At 45.5% G+C, this 22,955-nt stretch overlaps 1 protein-coding gene across 1 annotated transcript in view; it reads right to left on the bottom strand.

The window, feature by feature from the left end:
* chek2 (checkpoint kinase 2) overlaps nucleotides 1-14,702 on the bottom strand; it is a 62,275-nt gene extending 47,573 nt beyond the window's left edge. The window contains exon 1 of the mRNA XM_018740519.2: nucleotides 14,548-14,702. The gene's annotated coding sequence lies outside the window, so the exon portion shown is untranslated. The remainder of the gene's footprint in view (nucleotides 1-14,547) is intronic.
* Between the last annotated feature and the right edge of the window lie 8,253 nt (nucleotides 14,703-22,955).

Raw genomic sequence — 22,955 nt, 5'->3', positions numbered from 1 at the left:
TCTAAGTTTCTGTGGTGTCCTTGTGGTTCTACGAGACATTCACTTAAAACGACGAGTTTTCAGCCCGTCTCATCGAACTGCTACGCCGGTGACGCAGGAGGACTGAGGAGAATCCGATAGTGCTTTGTGCTACCGGTAACGTGCAAAGTTCCTCGGGCATCACTGCAGTTCTCACCCGCCCCGAACGCGAGTGGACGGCTGATAAGGTAAACTGTGAGGGTTTTTTTTTCCCCTTTTGCTCGCAAGAGTGAAGCAACCCGTAATTTTGGGTCTCAAGGCACACAACCTGCATCCAGGCCTGTAACGAGGGTGTTTTTACGTATGTTAGAAATACTCTGGAGTATATGAGGCATTATTATTGTGTGAAAACAGAAGGTTCTGTAAGGAACTTCTAAAGTCTGTTGTGTCAAAGTGCTGCACTGAGGTTATTCGTTGTTTGTAAGATATTATTGGAGTGTATGTGAGAAGTTTGTGTTTTGGTTGTTGCATTTGTTTTCATCTGATGGGATTTTGGGGTTAGAATTGTGTGTATGGGAAAATAACTTTGGATATTCCTTTGGGTTTTATGGTGTTTGGAGAATTTAATAAATTTGTTTTGTTATTGAAATATTTGAGTTGGGTTATACATTTAATTGGAATGGAACCCAGGGCACCACCCTTATAATTAGGTGAAATGGAGAGTGGCGCTACACTAATAAAATATTGAAACACTTGAGTTATTAATGTTACTGTTCTATTATTAAGTGTACTATGCTTTTTACTTTGATTATCAGGAGCATTAATCATTAGTTTTTCAATTTTTCCAAATGTTTACAATACTGTTCCAGACTATGTGGATGTGGTAAGACCTACATATCTGACAGATCCTATCAAGTGGTCTGGCAGCGACTTCCATCTCTTTTGCCTCACTCAACCGGTGTCCTTTATTTCTCTCCCTCGGCCCGGTCGTAGCCTCCCATGGATTCAAATACTACTGCTATGCTGCTGATACCCAGCTCTTCCTCTCCTTTCCATCTGGAGCACCAGACATTTCCACAAGCATTGCTGCTTGCCTGTGGGACATCTCTGCATGGATGTCTGATCACCACCTCCAACTCAACTTCTCCAAAACAGATTCTTCACCTCCCAGCTGGCTCCTGTCACGATCTAGCGATGAAACTGGACAACTTACTTATTTTGTCTACCTCCTTGGCTAAGAGTCTGGGAGTGACAATTGACTGACAAATCTGTCCTTCTCTCAGCACATCAAAGCCACAACCCGGTCTGTAGATACATCCTGCATAATATTCGCAGGATTCGTCACTATGGAAGTGATACAAGGAAACCCTGAAAAAGTCCTTTGTGTTCTGCAGTATAGATTACCACCAGTAGACATCCCAGGCTGCAGAGGTTTGCGGTGGCTGACAGTCCAGGCTACCGCACCATTTGAGAGAAACTGCAGGGCCAGCATGAAGGAGAGCAAAAGAAAGCGGAAGAACCCTATTCCCTCAGCACCAGCCATAAACCAGTCCCTCCCATACAGCCGCTGTGGCAGACTGCCTGTCTTGCATTGGCCTCATCAGTCACCAGCATGCTTACATCAGACGTGGAGTCTATCCTACCTAAGCTTCATTCGCAAAGCCATGCTGAGAGAGAGACCAGGATTTTCTTAATTAATGACTGGGGTTACGTTTTCATTATGTAATTTACTCATAAAGAGTAATAAGGAGAGATGTCCCAAAGAAAATGGAGTTGGAGCACATGGAATCTGTATAGTTCTTATGAGGCAAGTTGGCTAGTGATGATTTTTCACAAGATGTGATTCAGGGGAGATTTATTTCTAAGTTTGTTTGGTTAAAGAACACAACAGACCCATTTAATTGATGGCAATATACAATCTTAATTAATTATTTAGCCAATTCAGTATGGTGATGCATGCATGCAGGGTGCCAAGTGAAACCGGACCTGTAGCAACCACCTGAGTGGTTTTCGAGGCATGTCCTTTACCTAGACTATTCATGGGGGACAGTGTGTACAGTAGACTGGTGTCCTTTAAGAGGTAGTTGGAGACGTGGTGCTGCTCTAGTCACATATCATTTGTTAATAACTAGGATGATTTCTGGGAAAGGCCCACGTTTTTCATACAAGGTTTCTTTTACCCTGATTCTTTTTTAAAGTGACTACTGAAAAGTACAATAAGTGCTATAAATTTTTAAAACAGTGCAAATTAAATAAAATGTGCCATAAAGGATTAGAAACCCTACACCTAACATAAAACACATAACACACCACAAACCACCACCCCTTCCACTCCCCAAAAATGGGGGTTAGGGTGTTTCCTTTTTTTTGCAAAAGGATGTGTGTTACTTACCCTAGGATGGAGGGTCTGCCACAAACCTGTGGGGTCACAGTGAAAAGAGGCCCTTCCACCTCTCCTTGATTTCTGAGTAACCCCATTGAGTGACATCTTTCTCCATCCTAAATGTTAGGTCGGCCTGAATTTTTTTTTTTTTAAGCTCTATTAATTTATCAAATATATCAAGACATCACAACACATCCACAATCATGTACAAAATAATCTCACAGAAAAAAAAACCTCTCCTTGTACATAGTAGTGTCAGCATCCCGCCTTCCTGAACCTGTTCTTCATTCAACAAAAACAGCTAAATTTATCAGAGTAGCCTGCATAAATGACAATCTATGAGAAGACAATTTACATTACAAAACCCATAAGCTTTTCTGACATTAGTCACCTTTACAGGTTAAAAAATGTCCAAGGAGGAAAAACAGAAAATCAAAAAAAAAAAAGGGAAATAATCATAATAAAAATAGTAATGAATGGCAGGGGGCATTAGGCTATTAAATACCTCATATATTGATTAAATCCACTTCTTACTTTGATCACTGTATATTAAGGGGTTGTGTTTAGCTGTCACCTGTAGAATTAATCTCCTTGAAATAATCTATGAAGGGTTGCCAAATTCTATAAAATTTTTCTTTCTTCTTTTTCAAGGAGAACCTAATTTTCTCTAGCTCCAAATACTTCATAACCTCTCTCATTAAATTTATGTGTGTAGGGGCAGATTTATGTTTCCAATTTAATAATATTAATCTCCGTGCTAGTAAATTGACAAATGAGACCATACTGTGTTCAGCACTGTTTTTTACTATCCCGGATTCTACTATACCTAGAATTGCCGCCAAGGGGTCTAGATCAATAGGCCTTTGCAATATTCTTGACAGCGTCAGAAAAACACCTTTCCAGATGCTGACAATTTAGGGCAGCTCCAAAACATATGGGCCAATGAAGCTGGCGCAAGCCCACAATGGTCACATGAAGGGTCTATATCTGGAAATATCCTGTTCAGTTTTTGTTTAGACCAGTGTAAACGATGTATTATTTTGAATTGTAAGAGACCGTGTCTAGCACACACCGATGAGCTATGAATCTGTTTAAAGGCTGCCTCCCACTGCTCTTCTGCAATTTCTACACCCAAATCTTCCTCCCAGGAAGACTTTGTGTTCTAAAGTTGGTATACTTGTCAACTGGAATAGCGTTTCATATATATATGAAATACCCCCTTTCTTGTGAAGATCACGTGTCAGTATCAATTCCATTACAGATTGATTTGGCAAGTTGGGGTATAATGGATTATTTTGTATAATAAAACTTCGTACCTGTAAATATTTAAAAAAAGTTTGACCGAGGTATGTTGTATTTGCTTTGTAGCTGTTCAAATAATGGAAATACTTTGTCAATAAACATGTCTGAAAAGCTATAAATTCCTTTTCCAACTCAATCATCAAATATAGCATTTTTAAATGAGGGAGCAAATAAATGATTTTTAGTAATAGGGCTTTGGAGAGAACTAGCTTGCCAACCGAAAAACCCTCGAATCTGAGACCAAATCCTGAGTGTGTGCAAAACCATTGGATTATCCAATGGATCAAAACGCGTAGTAGGTAAAGGCGAGAACAGTAGAGCTGAAAGTGAAGAAGGATAACAGCATTCTCCTTCTAAGTTTACCCATAATTGGGGTTGTTTTTGTAGCCAGTAGGCCATCATTCTTATATTACTCGCCCAGTAATAAAACTGAAAATTTGGCAATCCCATTCCTCCTTTTGATTTGGGCCTCTGCAAAAAACCTTCCTTATTCTAGAAATCTTTCTATTCCAAATAAATTCTGAAATGGTTTTATCTAGGTCATTAAAAAAACATTTCTTTAAATATATTGATATACATTGAAATAAAAATAAAAACTTAGGGAGGATGGTCATTTTTATTATATTAATTCTTCCTACTAACGAGATGGGAATATGAGACCATCTTCACAAATCCCGTATTGTTTGATCCAATAATTTCGAAAAATTTTCTTTGAATAAATCTGCAAAAATCTTAGTGACATTGATCCCTAAGTATTTAAACTGACTTGAAGTTTTAAAGGGCAAGGTTTCAAAAGAATTTTGGTCAGCCAAGTTGTTAATTGGAAATAGTACACTTTTTCCCATATTAAGTTTGTACCCTGATATTTGTCCAAATGTTTTTAAAGCAGAGATTATCCCAGGAATAGACTTGGACGGGTCAGAAATATATAATAATAAGTCGTCCGCGTATAAAGATACCTTGTGCTCCCCCCCACCTCGAGAGACCCCACTATAAAACAGTGGAGCTTCGCAGACAGATTGCCAAAGGCTCAATTGCTAACGCAAAAAGCATCGGAGATAACGGGCAACCTTGTCTAGTAGAGCGAGTTAACACAAAGTAATCTGACCTGACATTATTTGTCTGTACTGACGACATAGGTGATGCATATAGAAGCTTTATCCATGGAATAAATGTTGGGCCAAAGCCAAACCTTGACAGGGCCGAGAAGAGATAATCCCACTCGACCCTGTCAAAGGCCTTTTCTGCGTCCAAAGAAATAAGTATCTCAGAATGATATCTTGAATGAGAGGAGTATATTATATCAAATAATCTACGGATATTATGAGCCATTTGTCGATTTTTTATGAAGCCTGTCTGATCTTCATGAATTATTGTTGGGAGCACTTTTTCTAACCTAATAGCCATTATTTTAGCTAATATTTTGTTGTCTACGTTTAGCAGACTTACCTGTCTGTATGAGGCTGGATCAAGTGGATCCTTTCCTTGTGTATGTAATAAAGAAATTGATGCTTGGTAAAATGTAGCTGGAGGAAGACCCTTCTCTAAAGATTCATGAAACACATCTAGAAGGAGAGAAGCAATATCTGCAAGAAACACACACACTTTCTGAACCGCTTGTCCCATACAGGGTTGCGGGGAACCGGAGCCTAACCCAGCAACTCAGGGGGGAAGGCTGGAGGGGGAGGGGACACGCCCAGGACGGGACGCCAGTCCGTCGCAAAGCACCCCAAGCGGGACTCAAACCCCAGACCCACCGGAGAGCAGGACCCGGTCCAAGCCACTGCTCCACCGCGCCCCCCATATGCAAGAAACATCTTGTAAAATTCAGGTGTATACCCATCTGGACCAGGTGCCTTTGAGGATTGTAAACTACCTATAGCAGATTTAACCTCGTCCAGAGTAATAGGTTCCTCCAATAACTTCCTATCTCCTTCACAAATGGAAGGGATATCTAAATTATTAAAGAAGTCGTCGAAGAGTTTAGCAGAGCAGAGAGTCAAGCAGAGCCCCCCAGACTTCCCTCTCCCCGCACACCTCCTCCAGTTCCTCTGGGGGAACCCCAAGGCGTTCCCAGGCCAGCTGGGAGACGTAGTCTCTCCAGCGTGTCCTGGGTCTGCCCCGAGGCCTCCTCCCAGTGGGACATGCCCGGAACACCTCACCAGGGAGGCGTCCAGGAGGCATCCGGAACAGATGCCCGAGCCACCTCAACTGGCTCCTCTCGATGCGGAGGAACAGCGGCTCTACTCCGAGCTCCTCCCGGGTGACTGAGCTCCTCACCCTATCCCTAAGGGTGCGCCCAGCCACTCTGTGGAGGAAACTCATTTCTGCCGCTTGTATCCGCGATCTCATTCTTTCGGTCATGATCCAGAGTTCATGACCATAGGTGAGGGTAGGAACGTAGCTTGACCGGTAAATTGAGAGCTTCGCCTTACGACTCAGCTCCTTCTTCACCACAACGGACCGGTACAATGACCGCATTACTGCGGACGCCGCACCGATCCATCCGTCAACCTGCCGCTCCATTTTTCCCTCACTCGTGAACAAGACCCCAAGATACTTAAACTCCTCCACTTGAGGGAGCAACTCCGCCCTAACCCGGAGGGGGCAATCCACCTTTTTCCGACTGAGAACCATGGCCTCGGATTTGGAGGTGCTGATTCTCATCCCCGCCGCTTCGCACTCGGCTGCAAACCTCCCCAGTGCACGCTGTAAGTCTTGACTTGATGAAGCCAACAGGACCACATCGTCCGCAAAAAGCAGAGACGAGATCCTCCGGCCACCAAAACAGACACCCTCTGTTCCCTGACTGTGCCTAGAAATTCTGTCCATAAAGATAATGAACAGAATCGGTGACAAAGGGCAGCCCTGGCGGAGTCCGACATGCACCGGGAACAGGTCTGACTTACTGCCGGCAATGCGAACCAAGCTCCTGCTCCGGTCATACAGGGAACGAACAGCCTGTAGCAACGAGCCCTGAACCCCATAATCCCGAAGTACCCCCCACAGGATGCCACGAGGGACATGGTCGAATGCCTTCTCCAGGTCCACAAAACACATATGGACTGGTTGGGCAAACTCCCATGAACCCTGCAACACCCTAGTGAGGGTATAGAGCTGGTCCAGTGTTCCATGGCCAGGGCGAAAACCGCATTGCTCCTCCTGGATCCGAGGTTCGACTATCGGTCGGATTCTCCTTTCCAGTACCCTGGCATAGACTTTCCCAGGGAGGCTAAGGAGTGTGATCCCCCTGTAGTTGGAACACAATCTCCGGTCCCCCTTCTTAAAAAGAGGGACCACCACCCCGGTCTGCCAGTCCAGAGGCACCGTTCCAGAACTCCACGCGATGCTGCAGAGGCGTGTCAGCCAAGACAGCCCCACAACATCCAGAGACTTGAGAAACTCGGGGCGGATCTCATACACCCCCGGAGCCTTGCCACCGAGGAGTTTTTTGACTACCTCAGCAACTTCAGCCAGGGTAATGGACGAGTCCCCCTCCAAGTCCCCAGCCTCAGCTTCCTCTACGGAAGGCGTGTCGGAGGGATTGAGGAGATCCTCAAAGTACTCCTTCCACCGCCCGAGGACATCCTCAGTTGAGGTCAGCAGCGCACCACTTCCACTATAAACAGCGTTGGCGGAACATTGCTTCCCCCCTCTGAGTCACCGGACGGTTTGCCAGAATCTCTTTGAGGCCAACCAAAAGTCTTCCTCCATGGCCTCACTGAACTCCTCCCAGGCCCGAGTTTTTGCCGCGGCAACTGCCAGAGCCCCGCTCCGTCTGGCCCGCCAGTACCTGTCAGCTGTTTCAGGAGTCCCGTAAGCCAGCCAGGCCCGATAGAACTCCTTCTTCAGCTTGACGGCATCCCTTACCTCCGGTGTCCACCACCGTGTTCGGGGATTGCTGTCGTGACAGGCGCTGGAGACTTTATGACCGCAGCTCCGAACCGCCGCCCCAACAATGGAGGTGTGGAACATAGTCCATTCGTACTCAATGTACCCAGTCTCCCTCGGGACCTGGTTGAAGCTCTGTCGGAGGTGGGAGTTGAAGACCTCTCTGACAGGGGCCTCCGCCAAACGTTCCCAACAGACCCTCAATATGCATTTGGGCCTGCCAAGTCTGTCCATCTTTTTTCCCCCGCCATCGAATCCAACTCACCACTAGGTGGTGATCAGTTGACAGCTGAGCCCCTCTCTTCACCCGAGTGTCCAAGACATATGGCTGAAGATCAGAAGAAACGACCACAAAGTCGATCATCGACCTCCGACCTAGGGCGTCCTGGTGCCAAGTGCACTGATGGACACCCTTATGCATGAACATGGTGTTTGTTATGGACAAAGCGCGACTAGCACAGAAATCCAATAACAACTCACCACACGGGTTCAGATTAGGGGGCCGTTCCTCCCAATCACGCCCCTCCAGGTATCACTGTCGCTACCCATGTGGGCGTTAAAGCCCCCAGTAGAACAACAGAGTCCCCAGTGGGAGCGCTTTCTAGCACACCCCTCAGGGACTCTAAGGAGGCCGGGTACTCTACACTGCCGCTAGGCGCATAAGCACAAACGACAGTGAGAGACCGTTCCCTGACCCGAAGGCGTAGGGAGACGACCCTCTCATTCACCGGGGTAGACTCCAACACATGGCGGCTGAACTGGGGGGCTATTTATAAGCCCACACCCGCCCGCCGCCTCTCACCCTGGGCAACGCCAGAATAGTGGAGAGTCCACCCTTGGTCGAGAAGAGTGGCTCCAGAACCCAAGCTGTGAGTGGAAGTGAGCCCGACTATATCTAGACGGTATCTCTCAACCTCCTGCACTAGCTCAGGCTCCTTCCCCGCCAGTGAGGTGACATTCCAAGTCCCAAAAGCCAGAGTTGGCGCCCGAGGTTTGGGTCGGCCGGGCACTCGGCCCCAACCACTGCCCAAATCACAATGCACCGGCCCCTTATGTCCTCTCCGGCAGGTGGTGAGCCCACCGAAGAGCGGCTCCACGTCTTGGCTTCGGGCTAAGCCCAGCCAGGCCCTGTGGGCATAGACCTGGCCACCAGGCGCTCGCATGCGAGCCTCCCCCAGGCCTGGCTCCAAGGTGGGGCCCCGGTGACCCCATACCGGGCGGGGTGAACAAGATCCTTGATTTAATAGTCATAAGGGGATTTTGAAACGCTCTTTGTCTTGTCTGTCACCCAGGACCTGTTTGCCATGGGAGACCCTACCAGGGGCATATAGTCCCAGGCAACATAGCTCCTCTGAGATCATTCAGGCATTCAAACCCCTCCACCACGTAAGATGGCGGTTCGTGGAGGAGTCTTATCTGATGGGCCAAATATTTTCCTATTTTGTCCCCATATTCATAATATTTATATCTGGAGCGATTTATTAGTTTAACAGTCTCGGCCAATGATAAAAGATTAAATTCCGTTTGCAGTGTTATCTTTTTTGTCAGAAGTTCAGTAGTAGGGAACATTGCATACTGGTGATCGATTTCTGAAATTCATTCTATTAATTTTTGTCTTTCTTCTTTCTGTATCTTAGTCCGATAAGCAAGAAGAGAAATAATTTGACCACGTAAGTAGGCTTTCAGAGCTTCCCACAACATGCTTTTAGAAACTCCTGGAGTTCTATTAATTTGCAAGTATAACTCTATTTGGGACCTTATAAACTCAACATGTGCTTCATTTGATAATATACTATTATCCATTTGCCAGGTTCTGAAAGTATATCTATAAGAGAAGGTTAGTTGTAATTTTAATGGGGCGTGATCCGATAAAACAAAAGCATCATAATCAATATAATTCACTGACGAAAGCAATTTAGAATCCAAAAAAAATAATCTATCCTAAAATAAGAATTGTGTGACTGTGAGAAGAAGGAATATTTTTTCTGAACTGGGTGTGAATGTCTCCAAATGTCTATTATATTTGCTGATTTCAAAAAGTTCTGGATCAATTTGGCTGATTTAGACACATGTTGTTGCCTACTGGATGATCTGTCCGATACTGGGTCCATCACTAAATTAAAATCTCCTGCTAGAATTAGGTTATGGCTATGAAGGTTAGGAAGAATTGCTAATATTGACCTTATAAAGTTCTCATCATCGTAATTGGGGGCATAGATATTTGCCAAAGTTATAGGAGTATTATAAAGTTTTCCAGTTGTGATAATGTATCTATCATTTGGGTCCGAAATTTTATCTGAAGTGATGAAAGGGATATTTTTTTTTTTTCTTATGATAACTACTCCACGTGACTTGGAATTAAAGTTTGAATGAAACACTTGGCCAACCCAATTTCTATATAGTTGTTTATGTACTTGATTTTTAAGGTGTGTCTCTTGCAAAAAGGCAACATCTGCCCCCAGCTTCTCGAGATGAGTCAATATATTGCCTCTCTTCACAGCCCCATTCAGGCCTTTACAATTCCAGGTGACAAACTGCACGTTCGTCTTATCGAGTGTCTTCAAAGTTCCTGATCCCCTCATGTTTCTAACAACATTCTATAATGGTAGAGGGTAGAATAAATGAATGAATATCCTTGTGTCCCCCCAAAAGAGAAGTAAAAAAAAAAAGAAAAAAACCCTGATAAATACATATGCATACAATAACATTCAACCCTATAAGAGCTCTAAACTCTTTAACATTAACATTTACCCACCCTACCCCCTGCCACCTCCCAAACAAGTAGCAGGGGAATAACGTGTTTACCAAAAAACACATTGCTATTCTTTACAGTTTAGGGAGAGAGAGTAAACTGAACAACAGCCAAATAAAATTCTCTCCGCTCCTCTTTGATAGTTATCAATTTTAGACATCTGAACCTCAATCAGCTATTAAATTTAGCCATAAAGCAAGAGCAAATAACTACAAAGGAAATAAAAAATAATATTTTTCTTCCGTGTCAGTTTAACATAATCATAAACCTGAGCTCCTGCAGTTTAGTAGTGTTCACTTGACTTGTATTTGTTCAGTTCTCGATACGTAATAATACCTTACATCAACAAATACTTCTTATCAAAATATACCCAAATCTATCAGACTATAAATATGAGTGACATTCATGTTACTTGCATGGAATTCAGCTTGTTTTAGTAAACTTCTGGTTGAAGAATTCTTCAGCCGCTCGCGGAGAATCAAAGGAGTGCCTAATGCCGTCCACAGTGATGACAAGTCTGGCTGGGTAGAGTAGGCTGTAAGTGACATTGGCATCGTGGAGTTTCCTTTTCACTGGATTAAAAGCCGCGCGCATCTTGCTGACTTCCGGGCTCATGTCAGGGAAAATATGTACCTGGGCCCCTCTGTATGTGAGTTTGCCTCTCGCCTTTCCGAGATCCAGTATCTTGAGTTTGTCCGCGTAGTAATGCAGGTGAACAAGTATAGTACGGGGTATCCCCTTCCCGGTCGGCCTCAGAGCTAGAGTGCGATGCGCTCTGTCTATCATCACCGGAGAGTCAAAGTTCTCAGCACCAAGCACCTCAGGGAAGAAATCTGTCAGGAATCTGATCATGTTTCCACCTTCAACTCCCTCTTTGATACCCACGAGACGTAGGTTTTGTCTCCGGCTTCTATTTTCTAGATCCAGGCATTTATCCTGTAACTTCTTACATTCTTTGGTGATCGATTGTTGTGCTTGTTCCAGCGCCGTTACTCTATCCATTGTTTCACTGACTGTGTTTCCCATTTCTTTGACATTACTAACTATCTCTGCGTGTGCCGAGCGAAGATGTGCTAGCTCACCGGCTAGATCATCACATATAGCACGAATGTCTGCTTTCATTTCCTCACGCAGAGCAGAGATGTTTGCTTTAATATCAACAAACGATGTCGCCATTTCAGCTTTTAATCGTGCCAGCATCGCTTCCATAGATACCTGTAATTCCTCTCTTAAAGTCCGAAGAGAGAGTGTATTCTCTGGTGTAGTATCCTGAGAGGTCTCCGCCACGTTATCCTCCATCTTTGAACTGCCGACTGCGAAAGGAGTTAGCGTTTTTTGAATTTGTTTCATGTTCCCCTTCCGTAGATTTTTCTTCATACCAGAATGTTGATGTTAAGCCTTAAGGTAGTTATATTACACTTAGTCCCTACTTAATTAACTTTTGAAGGTTCAGATGACCATATTAATGTAATGTATCAGCAGAGCTCCTCACTTCCACCCTACTCCATCACATGCCAGGAGCAGACATGTGATTCTTAAGTCGGTCGGCCCGAATTTTATTATACACACCCTGCAAGCCCAAGTCTACCCCTGTCTGGACCAGCTGTGTACTTCCAGAGCACTTGCTTGGCCACACTAATCACCAGCCACGTCCGGTCGGCTGCTGCCTTCTGAGCACCAGGGCTCCATCCCTTCAAGTCTATGTCATACGTCAAAATGATCTGCGGATCGATCTTCCTGCACAGGCGAGTCACCAAACACCAGACCTCCCACACCTGCCCGTAGTCCCAAAAGGAATGCGCGAAAGTTTCACTCTCTCCACACTGAACTCGCGGGCAGGGTGGGTGGCTGATCAATTTGTGCCTGTACAGGACTACTTTGACCAGCAACTTATTGCGTAAACAACGCCAGTTCAAATCTTGCAGATGGTGGTCAAGCCCCTTTGGCTGAATCCTGGCCCAAGTGCCCTCCTCGAGCCCCAGATGAACTTGAGTTTCTCTCCTCTTAACCAAGGCCTAATACAAGGCCCTGTGCTTAAGGAGGGTCTCTGCCTCGACCCCGGCCGCCGTGGTCTTACTCCACTTTACTGCGTGGCTGTAATGGGTGGGCCGTGTCTCGGCATTAGGCCCGGTGTTAGACCAGGACTTCATCAACTGGCACATTGGAAGGGCCAACCAAAGACGCACAAAGTACTGGTGGGGATGCTCAGTCGGAGCTGCCAGTCAGTTACATAACTGGGAGAGGAAGAGACAATCCAGTTTAACGTCGGGCACATCCCTCCCTCCTCCCTCCCTTGGAAGGTATGTGACCTCCTTCCTCACATACTCATACCTGCCCCTCAGACGAGATCGAAAACGTCCTTCGTGAGGCCTTTCTGCATCTTGGGGGCAAGGGGTACACCTGCGCAACGTGGGGAGGATGTGCACCTTCAGCACCAATGTTTTCCCTGTTGAGGAGAGGGACCTTGTCCTCCACAAACCCATTTTCTGTCTGACTTTAGTCAAACATTCTTCCCAATTAACCCTGGCAGCACCTTCCGTAAGAAAGTTGACCCCCAGCACCTTGAGAGGACCCTCGCATCGGGAAAAACCACCGATGTAGTCTTCTCTGCTTCCAGCTGCCGAAGAACTTGACAAGAGACTTGCCGAGGTTCAGCGCTGGGGCCAAGACACGCCCGAACGCCTGAACCAGGCCGAGTGCCAGACTGAGTGCCCGGTCCAAGCACAGGAACAACGTACTGTCTTCCATGTACTGGGCCAGCTTCACCACCTCACCACCACTCCCTGGCAGGAGCAGACCGTCAATCTTCGGTTGGGTGCAGATGGCAACTGCCAGCAGTTCGATGTAAAGAACATAGAGGAGCGAGGAGAGCGGACAACCCTGCCTCACTCCACTCCACTCCGCTGGGGCACCCACCCCCACCATTGATGGTGACTCGGCTACCTACCTCGGTGTAGAGTACACACATCGACCTCAGGAAATTAGGGCCAAAGACTAACCTTTCTTGTGCAACAAGGAGAGCATCCCTGTCCTTATGCTCTTGGTAAGCATGCCCCTGCCCAGCACCTGCTGGACAACGCGCAGAAAAGCAGGCCCCAAGACGTCCCAAAACGTGGAATAAAATTCCACTGGTAAACCGTCGAGGCCGGGAACCTTGAGCCAATTCATCTTACCAGATGCCTCTGACAGCTCGAGCAGAGTGATGGGGCTCTCTAAGCCACCAAGAGCATCCTCGGCAACCGGTGACATCAAATTATCTGAAAAGGTCGTTTCCCTTACCAGGTCCGTTTCCCTGCTTTTAAAAATATCTCTATAAAAACAAGATGCAACCTCCAACATCTGGGGGGTGTTGGTGAAGGACTCACCCTGTTGGTTCCACAGAGAAGTAAAACTTCTTTTACGTTTCAAGTCCTCCACCTTATTGAAAAAGTTGGAGGTACACTTCTCATTCTTCTCTACCTCCTTAACTCTGGTGCCAAACAGGAAGGCTTTGGCCTGCCGCTTATGCGGCCGCTTCAAAGTAGCCTTCATCTCCAAGGCCCTATCATAATTAAAAGTCCCTCCATTATTGTGACAAGAATAAATCCTCTGGAGTTCCTCCTTGAGCAAGCTGATATCCTGACGTCGCAAAGCAACATGTCGGATACAATAGTTGATGGTGAGGGTCTTGGCCTTTGCCTTGACCCCCTCCCACCAATCAGCTGCTGAGGGGTAAAATTCCATGGAATCCTGCCACAACGAAAAATTCTCATGAAAAAGGTCTCTATACTCCTTTTCTTGGAGAACTTCAATATTCATCTTCCAGTAGCCCCGGCCATGGGTCGGGGCCAAGATGGAAATCGTGGCCTCGACCATCATATGGTCCGTGGGCCACTGGGCAGATAAGAGAACCTTCTTAAAAGTAAAGGAGGGCGATGCTAAAATGTAATCTAAACGACTACAGCCACCACGGCTGTTGCGCCAGGTAATACCTGGATTGGTGGGGTTGCATTTCCTAAAACCGTCAGTAAGGTTAAAACTGCTAATAAAATTTTAAAAATGTTTAATACTAGCATCATCCTTGCCGTCAAGGAAAATATTGAAGTCTCCTCCTATTATAAGATGTCTATCAGTCACACAATGAGGGATCACCTCATCAAATAGAGCGATGTGTTACTTGACCTCCAACGGAGCGTAGATGCACAGAACACGTTAAGTGCAAACTTCTCCACATGACGTCCACCCCCAACACTCAGCTGGGATGAACAATGAAAGACCTTACCTTCTCAAAGGCGCGGTCTCCAAATAGTATTCCCACGCCTGTAGAGTGGACGCCAGCTATGATCACCCTTCCTCCATTCTTGAGAGAAGAGAATCACATCCCTCTGGTCCCGGAGGTGGACTTCCTGCAAAAAACACAGGTTAAAGGCAAAGGACTCAAACTGATTAAACAAAGCAGTTCTTTTTACTTTGTTTTTTAACCCCCTGACGTTAAGAGTTAAAATTTTAAAATCAGCCATTGGGGTATGTTGTTAAAAAACCCAATAAAACAAAAATAACACTAAAATAAGATTAAAAACCAGCCCTTTTTTAATCCATTAAGACCTCCTCCCCCGAGGACACCGCCGCTGCTGCCCCGCTAGAGTGCCAGTCTGGCAGATACGCCTCCGAGTCCTCCCTTGTACGACAACCGCTGACTCAGCAACGTCGACAGGGAGCCACGCAGGGCCCACACGGCATCCATCTGTTATGCTCTCGGCCTTCTTCCAAAGGGGGCCCGGCAGGCAAGACGCCCGCCTCTGGTGCTGCAGCCTCCCTTCCAGACTTTTTCTTCTTCTTTTTCTTTGGAGTTAAGTCTTCTTTTTTCCGCTTTTAAATCTCCGCCAGGGTAGGGGCAGGGCTTGCTCCCAGGAGATTGTTGGCTTCGCTAAGGGCTTCTCCAGCCCCTGCCGCTATTTCCACCACCGTCTCCATCACTTTGATTTTGTTATCCACAAATGTTAATGCCTGAAGACCCTGCTTCCAGACAGGGCATCTGCATACGAGGGTCTGTACTGCGGACAGAGACGGGCCAGATGGTCTTCGCTGTCAGCTCATACCTTGCAGTCTCCGGCAAAATGTCCTGTCTCTAAGCATTTCCTACATTTCATATTCTTGCACGCTTTGCTGTATGCCCCTGAGCCTGGCAGAGCCTGCACAAGGGAGGCTGCTGGGGGTAAAAGAGGTAAGCCTTACTATTCTGTATAGTAAAATATGCCGGAGGATGATGGAGTTCGTCAGGAGCCACAGGGTCAGGACGCAGGCGCGCCTGAAACTGCCTGCGCCCGTTCCATATGTCAAACTCATCTCGGATATCCCTGTGGCCTGGTAGGAGGTCAACGTGGCACTGAAGAAAAACACGGACGGCCTCGGCAGGGACAAAGGGGTTGAAGATGTGGATGGTGATTATCCTTCTATCCATCCACCAAAGGTGCTCAATCTTGTATTGCTTCAACCCTCCGTCCTTCTCCTTCTTACAAATTTCTACCATTTTCGGGTAGATTTCATCCGCAAGAACGGTGACGTCGACAAACCGCTGGGGTCTATTCCTTTGAATGCAAACAACTTCTGCGGCGGCCAGGCCCAGCTTTCTAAAGATGACTTCCCTGAAGAACCCTCTACAGTCCGGGAAGTCCTCCGCTTCCTCCGAGTTTCGCCATCTGAAGCGAATAGTGTGCTTCATCCTAGGAGCCACTAGTAATGCAGACTGCTCCTCCTCCTCTGAAGATCTACCCGGGGCAGCAGGACTTTTCTCTGGCCTGGCCACCTCTTCTGCAGGTGAGGCCGTCATCGCTTTCACCCTTACAGTTGTCCTCTCCTCTCTTGTCGGCTCCACCGCGATGTTCAGGTTCGCCGCTGCCGCCACCTCCACCACCAGTCCTGCTTCAGGCAGCGCTGCGGCTCCCTCAACGAGGGGCTCCAATGTCCCTGATGAGCCTTTTTCTTCTGGGGAGCTCTTCTGGGTGGGCGACATAATGCATAATGCTGCTTCCCTGGGGGAGATGTCCTCACCTGCCCCCCAGCGGTCGTCTTCGTCCTCACTGCTGTCTTCTCCGCCGAGGCAGTCGTCGTCTTTTTCCTGGGTGCAGTTATCATTCTCTTAGTTCCTGTCGCCTGCATCGTCATCAACCTCCCCGCTGACGTCTGCGATAGTTTCATAAAACGGTGCATCCCAAGAGTGGGTTGGAAGTGCTGTAGGAAGCCCTTAAAAGGGCTATGATGTAGAAAGGTTCTCTTGTGCCCCCTAGTGTCAAAATTGCAGTATTGCACTTGATCTTAGCCAAAAGACAGACATGCCAGACAGCACCAAATCATGCCAAACAGTGCGGAGATTCCCTAGGTCACGCCCAGCCCTCCTAACCGCGCACAACGATTAGGGGACCACCCCTAGAATTACCCAGAATTACCCTCAAAACAAACTACACATACACAATAAAGTAACCAATCATGACAGAACATCAAATTTATGTACAGAGATGAACACTAATAACTATTTACACTGAGCTATTTTAACTCGCCTCAGCACCATTACAATGCTTTTATTTTACAGAAGAAAAGCCGGTAACACTTAAGAATACTGTTTCATATTTAATAAGTAGTTCATAAGTAGTTATGCAGGGACTAATGCAGAACAAATGGGTAGTGCTACATTAACACCGCAGTTACTACTGATAACTAATAAAGAAGAGTGATTAACTAATCAGTAAGTAATAGTGTACTGATGTTTGGGGTAAGTAACAATTAGATAATTATTATTTATTTAAAAGTTACTAATAACTATTAGACGTTGTATTCCTCTTGCAATACTACACATTAACTGATGCTCATTTAAAATAACTATGAATTGGCTACTCATCAACAGTCACATACATTACCTTTGGCAACAAACAGGCTACAAATGGTCCTGTATATTATTAGTAATACAATTTTTAGATTACTCTTTTACTTTAGGAGGTTGGTAGAGTATTTTGAACCTTTTATGTCCCCTATCACCAGACTGAGGGGGGCATGGGGGCGTGGCGGGTTTGACTAGTACCTCGCTGTGTGGTGGATCTGGAGTTTGAATCCTGCTTGGGGCACGCAGCGGCTCCATGCTTCTCTCTTGGTTTGCTTCCCCCAACGTGCAAAGGACCTGGCAACCCACCTCTGTTCTTCCTTTGACTTGCCTTGCCTTGAAAACCACCACACAGGTGGTAGCTATGGGTCAGGTTTGAATCGGCATCTTGCATACATGCATCACCATACTGAATTGACTAAATAACTCAAGATTGAATTCTCCATATTGTCATTAGTTAAATGAATATATTGTTCTTTAAACAGAAGGAAACTTAAGAATTTGACAGACGAATCCCATGCTGACAGAGGATGATGTCCCATCTGCCATGACGATCGAGACGTTCCATGCCTAGTCGGGGATCCAAGATGCCATTTACCAACATTATAATTACATGTTAAACACACACACACACTTTCAGAACCGCTTGTTCCATACGGGGTTACGGGGAACCGGAGCCTACCCGGTAACACAGGGCGTAAGGCCGGAGGGGGAGGGGACACACCCAGGACGGGACGCCAGTCCGTCGCAAGGCACCCCAAGCGAGACTCAAACCCCAGACCCACCGGAGAGCAGGACTGTGGTCCAACCCACTGCGCCACTGCACCCCCCATACATGTTAAACACTGGCTTACAAATTGTTATTTTCTATAATGCCCAGGAGGGGTGGGCAACCACTGGCCCGTGGACCCCCAGAGGTTTTTTTCTCCCTCAACTTTCAGTTGGGAGTTTTTGTTGCTTTCCCCAGTGGCCAGTAGGTATACTTATAGCTCTATAATAAGTTCTTCATTATGGTAGCCATTAGTTGACCGTCTTCTTTGTTTGTATCTGTTTTTCTTGCTTTATGTCTGTGTTAAAGCGCTCTGTGTCACTGCATGAGAAGAGCGCTTTATAAAAAATAAAATAATAATAATAATAAAAAATAAGTCCCCTCTTAAGCGTGTCTTCTAAAGTGTTACCAAAACTGCTGCTGCTGTTATACAAACTGCATCTTCAGCTTACAAATGCAACTGGCACTGGAAGTCCATTTGTAAATTGTTTTGATTGTAATTCCAGAGTTAATTTTTCCACTAAGGCACAATTAATTAAGCTTTTGCTTAATAATACAGATGTTCCTCAATTTATTTACAGTAAAGATTTTGAATATCACACTCTCATGAACCAGTTGTCCTTGTTAAGGTTGCAGTGGTCTGGAGCTTGTCTTGGAATCACTGGGCACAAGGTTTAAAGTGGTACATCCGGGATGGGATGGCAGTCCATTGGGAAAATCTTGGATATAACTGTAATAAACAAAAATATTGTAACGACCCCTGTTGCTGCGAGTTTGAGCGGGAAACCTGTTTCTTGTAACTAGTTACATTATGGGAAAAATGTGAGTAAAGTAAGTGTGCAGCCTCTGGGGGGACTTCTGGGCAAACTAAAAGGGTGACTGTGTTTGCCACTGAGAAGAAGTCTGGAGGTGTTAAACAGACTGGTTTGAGATGCAGGTTCTTGAGGAAATGGGCTCCTTAGCCCAAAAGCATCATTTCCCTATATGCTAGTGTTCTAAAAAAACATTTGAAATTAATACTGTCCATGCATCTTTCTTCACTTCATCTGAATCCAGAGCACTGCCTATCTCATTAGTTTTAGAAGTGGGATAGAGCAGGACAATGAGAAGCTAGGGTTCAGGAGGTGTAGACTACTGAAGGGGAAGTTAGCATAAAGAAATAAGCTGGCTGGGTGAAGAAGATCCTCTGATGGGGAGGTTGAGGTGGACAAGCTGTTGTGGACCATGGGTGTCCAGGGGACCCCCTAGAAGGTGGATGCTGTGGAGCAGAGCTGTGAGGTGCCACTGAAGACAGGTGAGCAGGTTGACTGAGGTTTCCCTGCATCCACAGTAGGAGCAGCAGAAGGAAGCAGCGAACTGCCGCCGAGCGCGGTACTGGGGGAAGTTGCCCTATGGAGAGCGATGCCTTCCCAAAGAGGTCAGACAACGTGCTGGATGATGCAGAATACTGCACCTTGATGATGGACAGGCAGGGCTTCGTAGCCGAAGTGAGCGAACCCTCGAATGCGAATTTGCTCACATGTGAAGATTTCGCTGCTTTCACAAAGAAAGTGCCCAGCCTGCCTGAAGCCCCGATGAGCGTTCTTAAAGGGCGAAGCAGCAGAGTGAGAGATAATGCCGCAAAAGCAGGAGAGAAGCAGCTGGTCTCACGAGCAGCGGATGCAGTGTGTGATGAGATGGCGGAGGCATGAGCGGCAAGAAGGTCGGTCTGCCTGGGTCCTCTGCAGAAAGGTGACCAAGCGGCAAGAGGCACGGCAAGACAGCCAAGCGCACAAGAGGGGTGTTTGCCACTGACAGCGTGTCATACTAAGTATGGTTATAGAAAATTTCTACACAAGGTTTGGGATGTGATTGTGGACCCAGGCTCTTAGTCTTAAACTCTCCTCTCTACTGAAAAAGCTTATGAATGATTAGGTAATCAAGTGTATGTATGACTTGGATGGCTGACTGTTCACTAAAACTCAAAACTCAAGATGAGCTTGAAACATTAGCTTGAAGGGGCAGATTGATTATTACACCCCACACAGTTTTTCTCTATGGGGTGCATTTTACTGCCATGTATGAGCTCAGTATGTGCATTAGTTCAGCTACAGACAACAATTTTAAGGAAAATATAAGTGATCAAAGTCCATCCATTCATCCATTAATGTCCATTAATCCATTATCAGTAACCGTATATTCAATACTGAGTCATGGTGGTAAGGAGCTTTTTCTGAAAGCAGAGATCATGAGACAGGGTAGAGTGACTACACACCCTAGAGAAGACACCAACGCTTTACAATGCAGTTACATCCATTTGTTCACACATATACAGAAAACACTCAATTTAGAGTGATGAGCTTCCCTGTATGACAGACTTTTTAGCCAATCTGTGACAGCCCTGCAATGCACTTGTACCCTCACCTGCAACCTAAATTTTTAGCACAGGCTTCAGATGACCAAAGCCATGCATTATAACAAGTGGTTATTAATAATGAATGAATGAATGAATGAATGAATGAATGAATGATCAAACGAACGAATGAATGCTCTTCTTTGTCTTTATTTATAGCACACAGAACCTGGGAATTTTCAGCAATTTTCCTTGTAAGGTATTAAAGGATTATTGTTTCTCATTTTTGTATTATGTAAAATATACAGTAAAAAAAATCCTCTGAGACAGACAAAATCTGTTGGTGTAAATCTTTGCAATAGATGCGGTGCTCGTCTGCTTTATTTGTGGTTCCCCTGTCATGGGGAAGGAAGGGGAGGAAAAGGGGGAACAGAGAACACGTAAGACGGTGCTTCTCCGGGGTTGTTTGGGACACTGTTCGCATACTTGTAGGCATACTCATGCTCATGCTCATGCCTGTGTGCGTGCGTGCTCTCCTCCTCCATCTCTCTCCCTCACTGTTAGAGACAGGGGAAGAAATAGAATGCGTGATTAGCCCCAGCTGTGGTGACTTTGTCCTTCTCTCCACCCCCTTCCTTGGCTGCCTCGGTGTGCCACAATCTTCTTTTTTTATAATCTGAAACTGTCAAGACAAACCACCCTATATAAAAGATGTGTATGTGTGGGTGTAAATCTGTGCTTGCACAAAAATACATTACAAGCATTGAATCCATTATTCATCCATATGAATGAATATTAGAAAAAACGATTAAGTATGAGGAAAAAGAATGAAAGTGTGACATTTTATTAGTTTAAATAATTAGAAAATTATTTGATGTGTTTTCTAACTTTGGATTTCACATGTATAAATTATGCCTTTTTATTAATTAAAATATTTCGAATTTTTCAAATTCAAATATTTAAATGAAATTGAAATGTATTTTTTACATTAAATATGCATTAAATTGCATATGAGGGGGGCACGGTGGCGCAATGGGCTTGGCCGGGTCCTGCTGTCAGGTGGGTCTGCGGTTCAAGTCCCACTTGGAGTGCCTTGTGACGGATTGTCGTCCCGTCTGGGGTGTGACCCCTCCCCCTCCAAGACCACGTCCTGCACTGCTGAGTTAGGCTGTGGCTCGCCGTGACCCTGCTTAGGACAAGCAGTTTCGAACAATGTGTGTGTGTAAATTGCATATTTCCTAAAAAAGTTTGCAGTTTTTCAAAGTTTTGTATCAAACATAGATTCAAGAAATCTGAATAGAGCAGTAATGTGCATCCAATCTGTGTTATGTCTGAGCCTTAGGGAGACTGTGTAAAGTAGATTTGTTAATGTAGGCTGAAGATACAGAAAATGGAGTACATTGCTTGAAGGCAGTGACAGATTTGTCTGCAGCACAGATAAACCCATTCAGTGAAATTCAGATTTATTTCCAGCATTACTGGGCCAGGACCTCTCAATGGAAAAAAATGAATGCATAGTTCAGAATGTTTATGTGATGGTTGTGTCTGGCCTGAGGGTGATCAAGCATGAAAATGGAAAGTTTAAGACTTTCAGAGGACCTGGTAGGAATGAAAGGCTAAGCACTTTATGGACAGCCTGGTGGCGCTGTAAATAGCCTTGAATGGGACATGCAGGAAAACAACGACAGAAGAGACTATTTGCAGAGACTACAAAGCTACTCTCATTTACTTTACTATTTACTTTTAGTAAATGGGTGCTGAGTATGGTGAGAATTCACGTGGTATAGGCTTAGGTATGAATAGGGATTTCTAGGAACTGGAATAGATAGATAGATCCCACAAGGGAAATTATTATGTTACAGCAGCAGAGCACAAGTCAGATAAATACTTGCAATACACACATACACACACATTTTCAGAACCGCTTGTCCCATACGGGGAACCGGAGCCTACCCAGTAACACAGGGCGTAAGGCCGGAGGGGGAGGGGACACACCCAGGACGGGACGCCAGTCCGTCGCAAGGCACCCCAAGCGGGCATCAAACCCCAGACCCACTGTAGAGCAGGACTGCAGTCCAACCCACTGCGCCACCGCACCCTCTACTTGCAATATATATTTAAAAAAAAAACATATAAAACAAGTGGAAAAATACAAGATAAAAATGTAAGTATGTAAAATTATATATACAGTTGGAAGAATAAAAGAATAAAAAGTATATTAAATAAATAAATTAAACAGTATGTAGTGCAACAGTAAAGTGCAAGTTGTACAAAACGGTAATATAATCATTATGAAGTAGTAACAAAATGAACTAACAATAGTGCTGAATAGTTCATCTGTCACACAGAGGTGAGCTGTTGTACAATGTTATTGCGAACGGTAGGAATGATTTCCTGAACCATTCTTTACGGCAGCGGAGCTGAATGAGTCTATTAGAAAATGAGCTTCGCTGTCTCTGCAGTATGCTGTGAAGTGGGTGGGATGGAATGTCCAAAATGGAGAGCAGTTTGTTCAGTGACCTCCTATTCCTCACCGACTCAAACGTCTCCATGTTCTGTCCAATGATGCTGCCGGCCTTACGGATGAGTTTTTTCATCCTGCCTGCATCTCTGGTATTGATGCTGCTCTCCCAGCAGACTACAGCAAAGTAGATAGCACTCGCAACGACAAACTGGTAGAAGATCTCCAGCATCTTGCTGCACACATTGAAAGAT

Source organism: Scleropages formosus, chromosome 12, assembly GCF_900964775.1.
Source record: "Scleropages formosus chromosome 12, fSclFor1.1, whole genome shotgun sequence".
NCBI classification, from domain to species: domain Eukaryota; kingdom Metazoa; phylum Chordata; class Actinopteri; order Osteoglossiformes; family Osteoglossidae; genus Scleropages; species Scleropages formosus.
The sequence above is the reverse complement of the archived record's forward strand: the minus strand, read 5'-3'. Positions and strand labels throughout refer to the sequence as shown.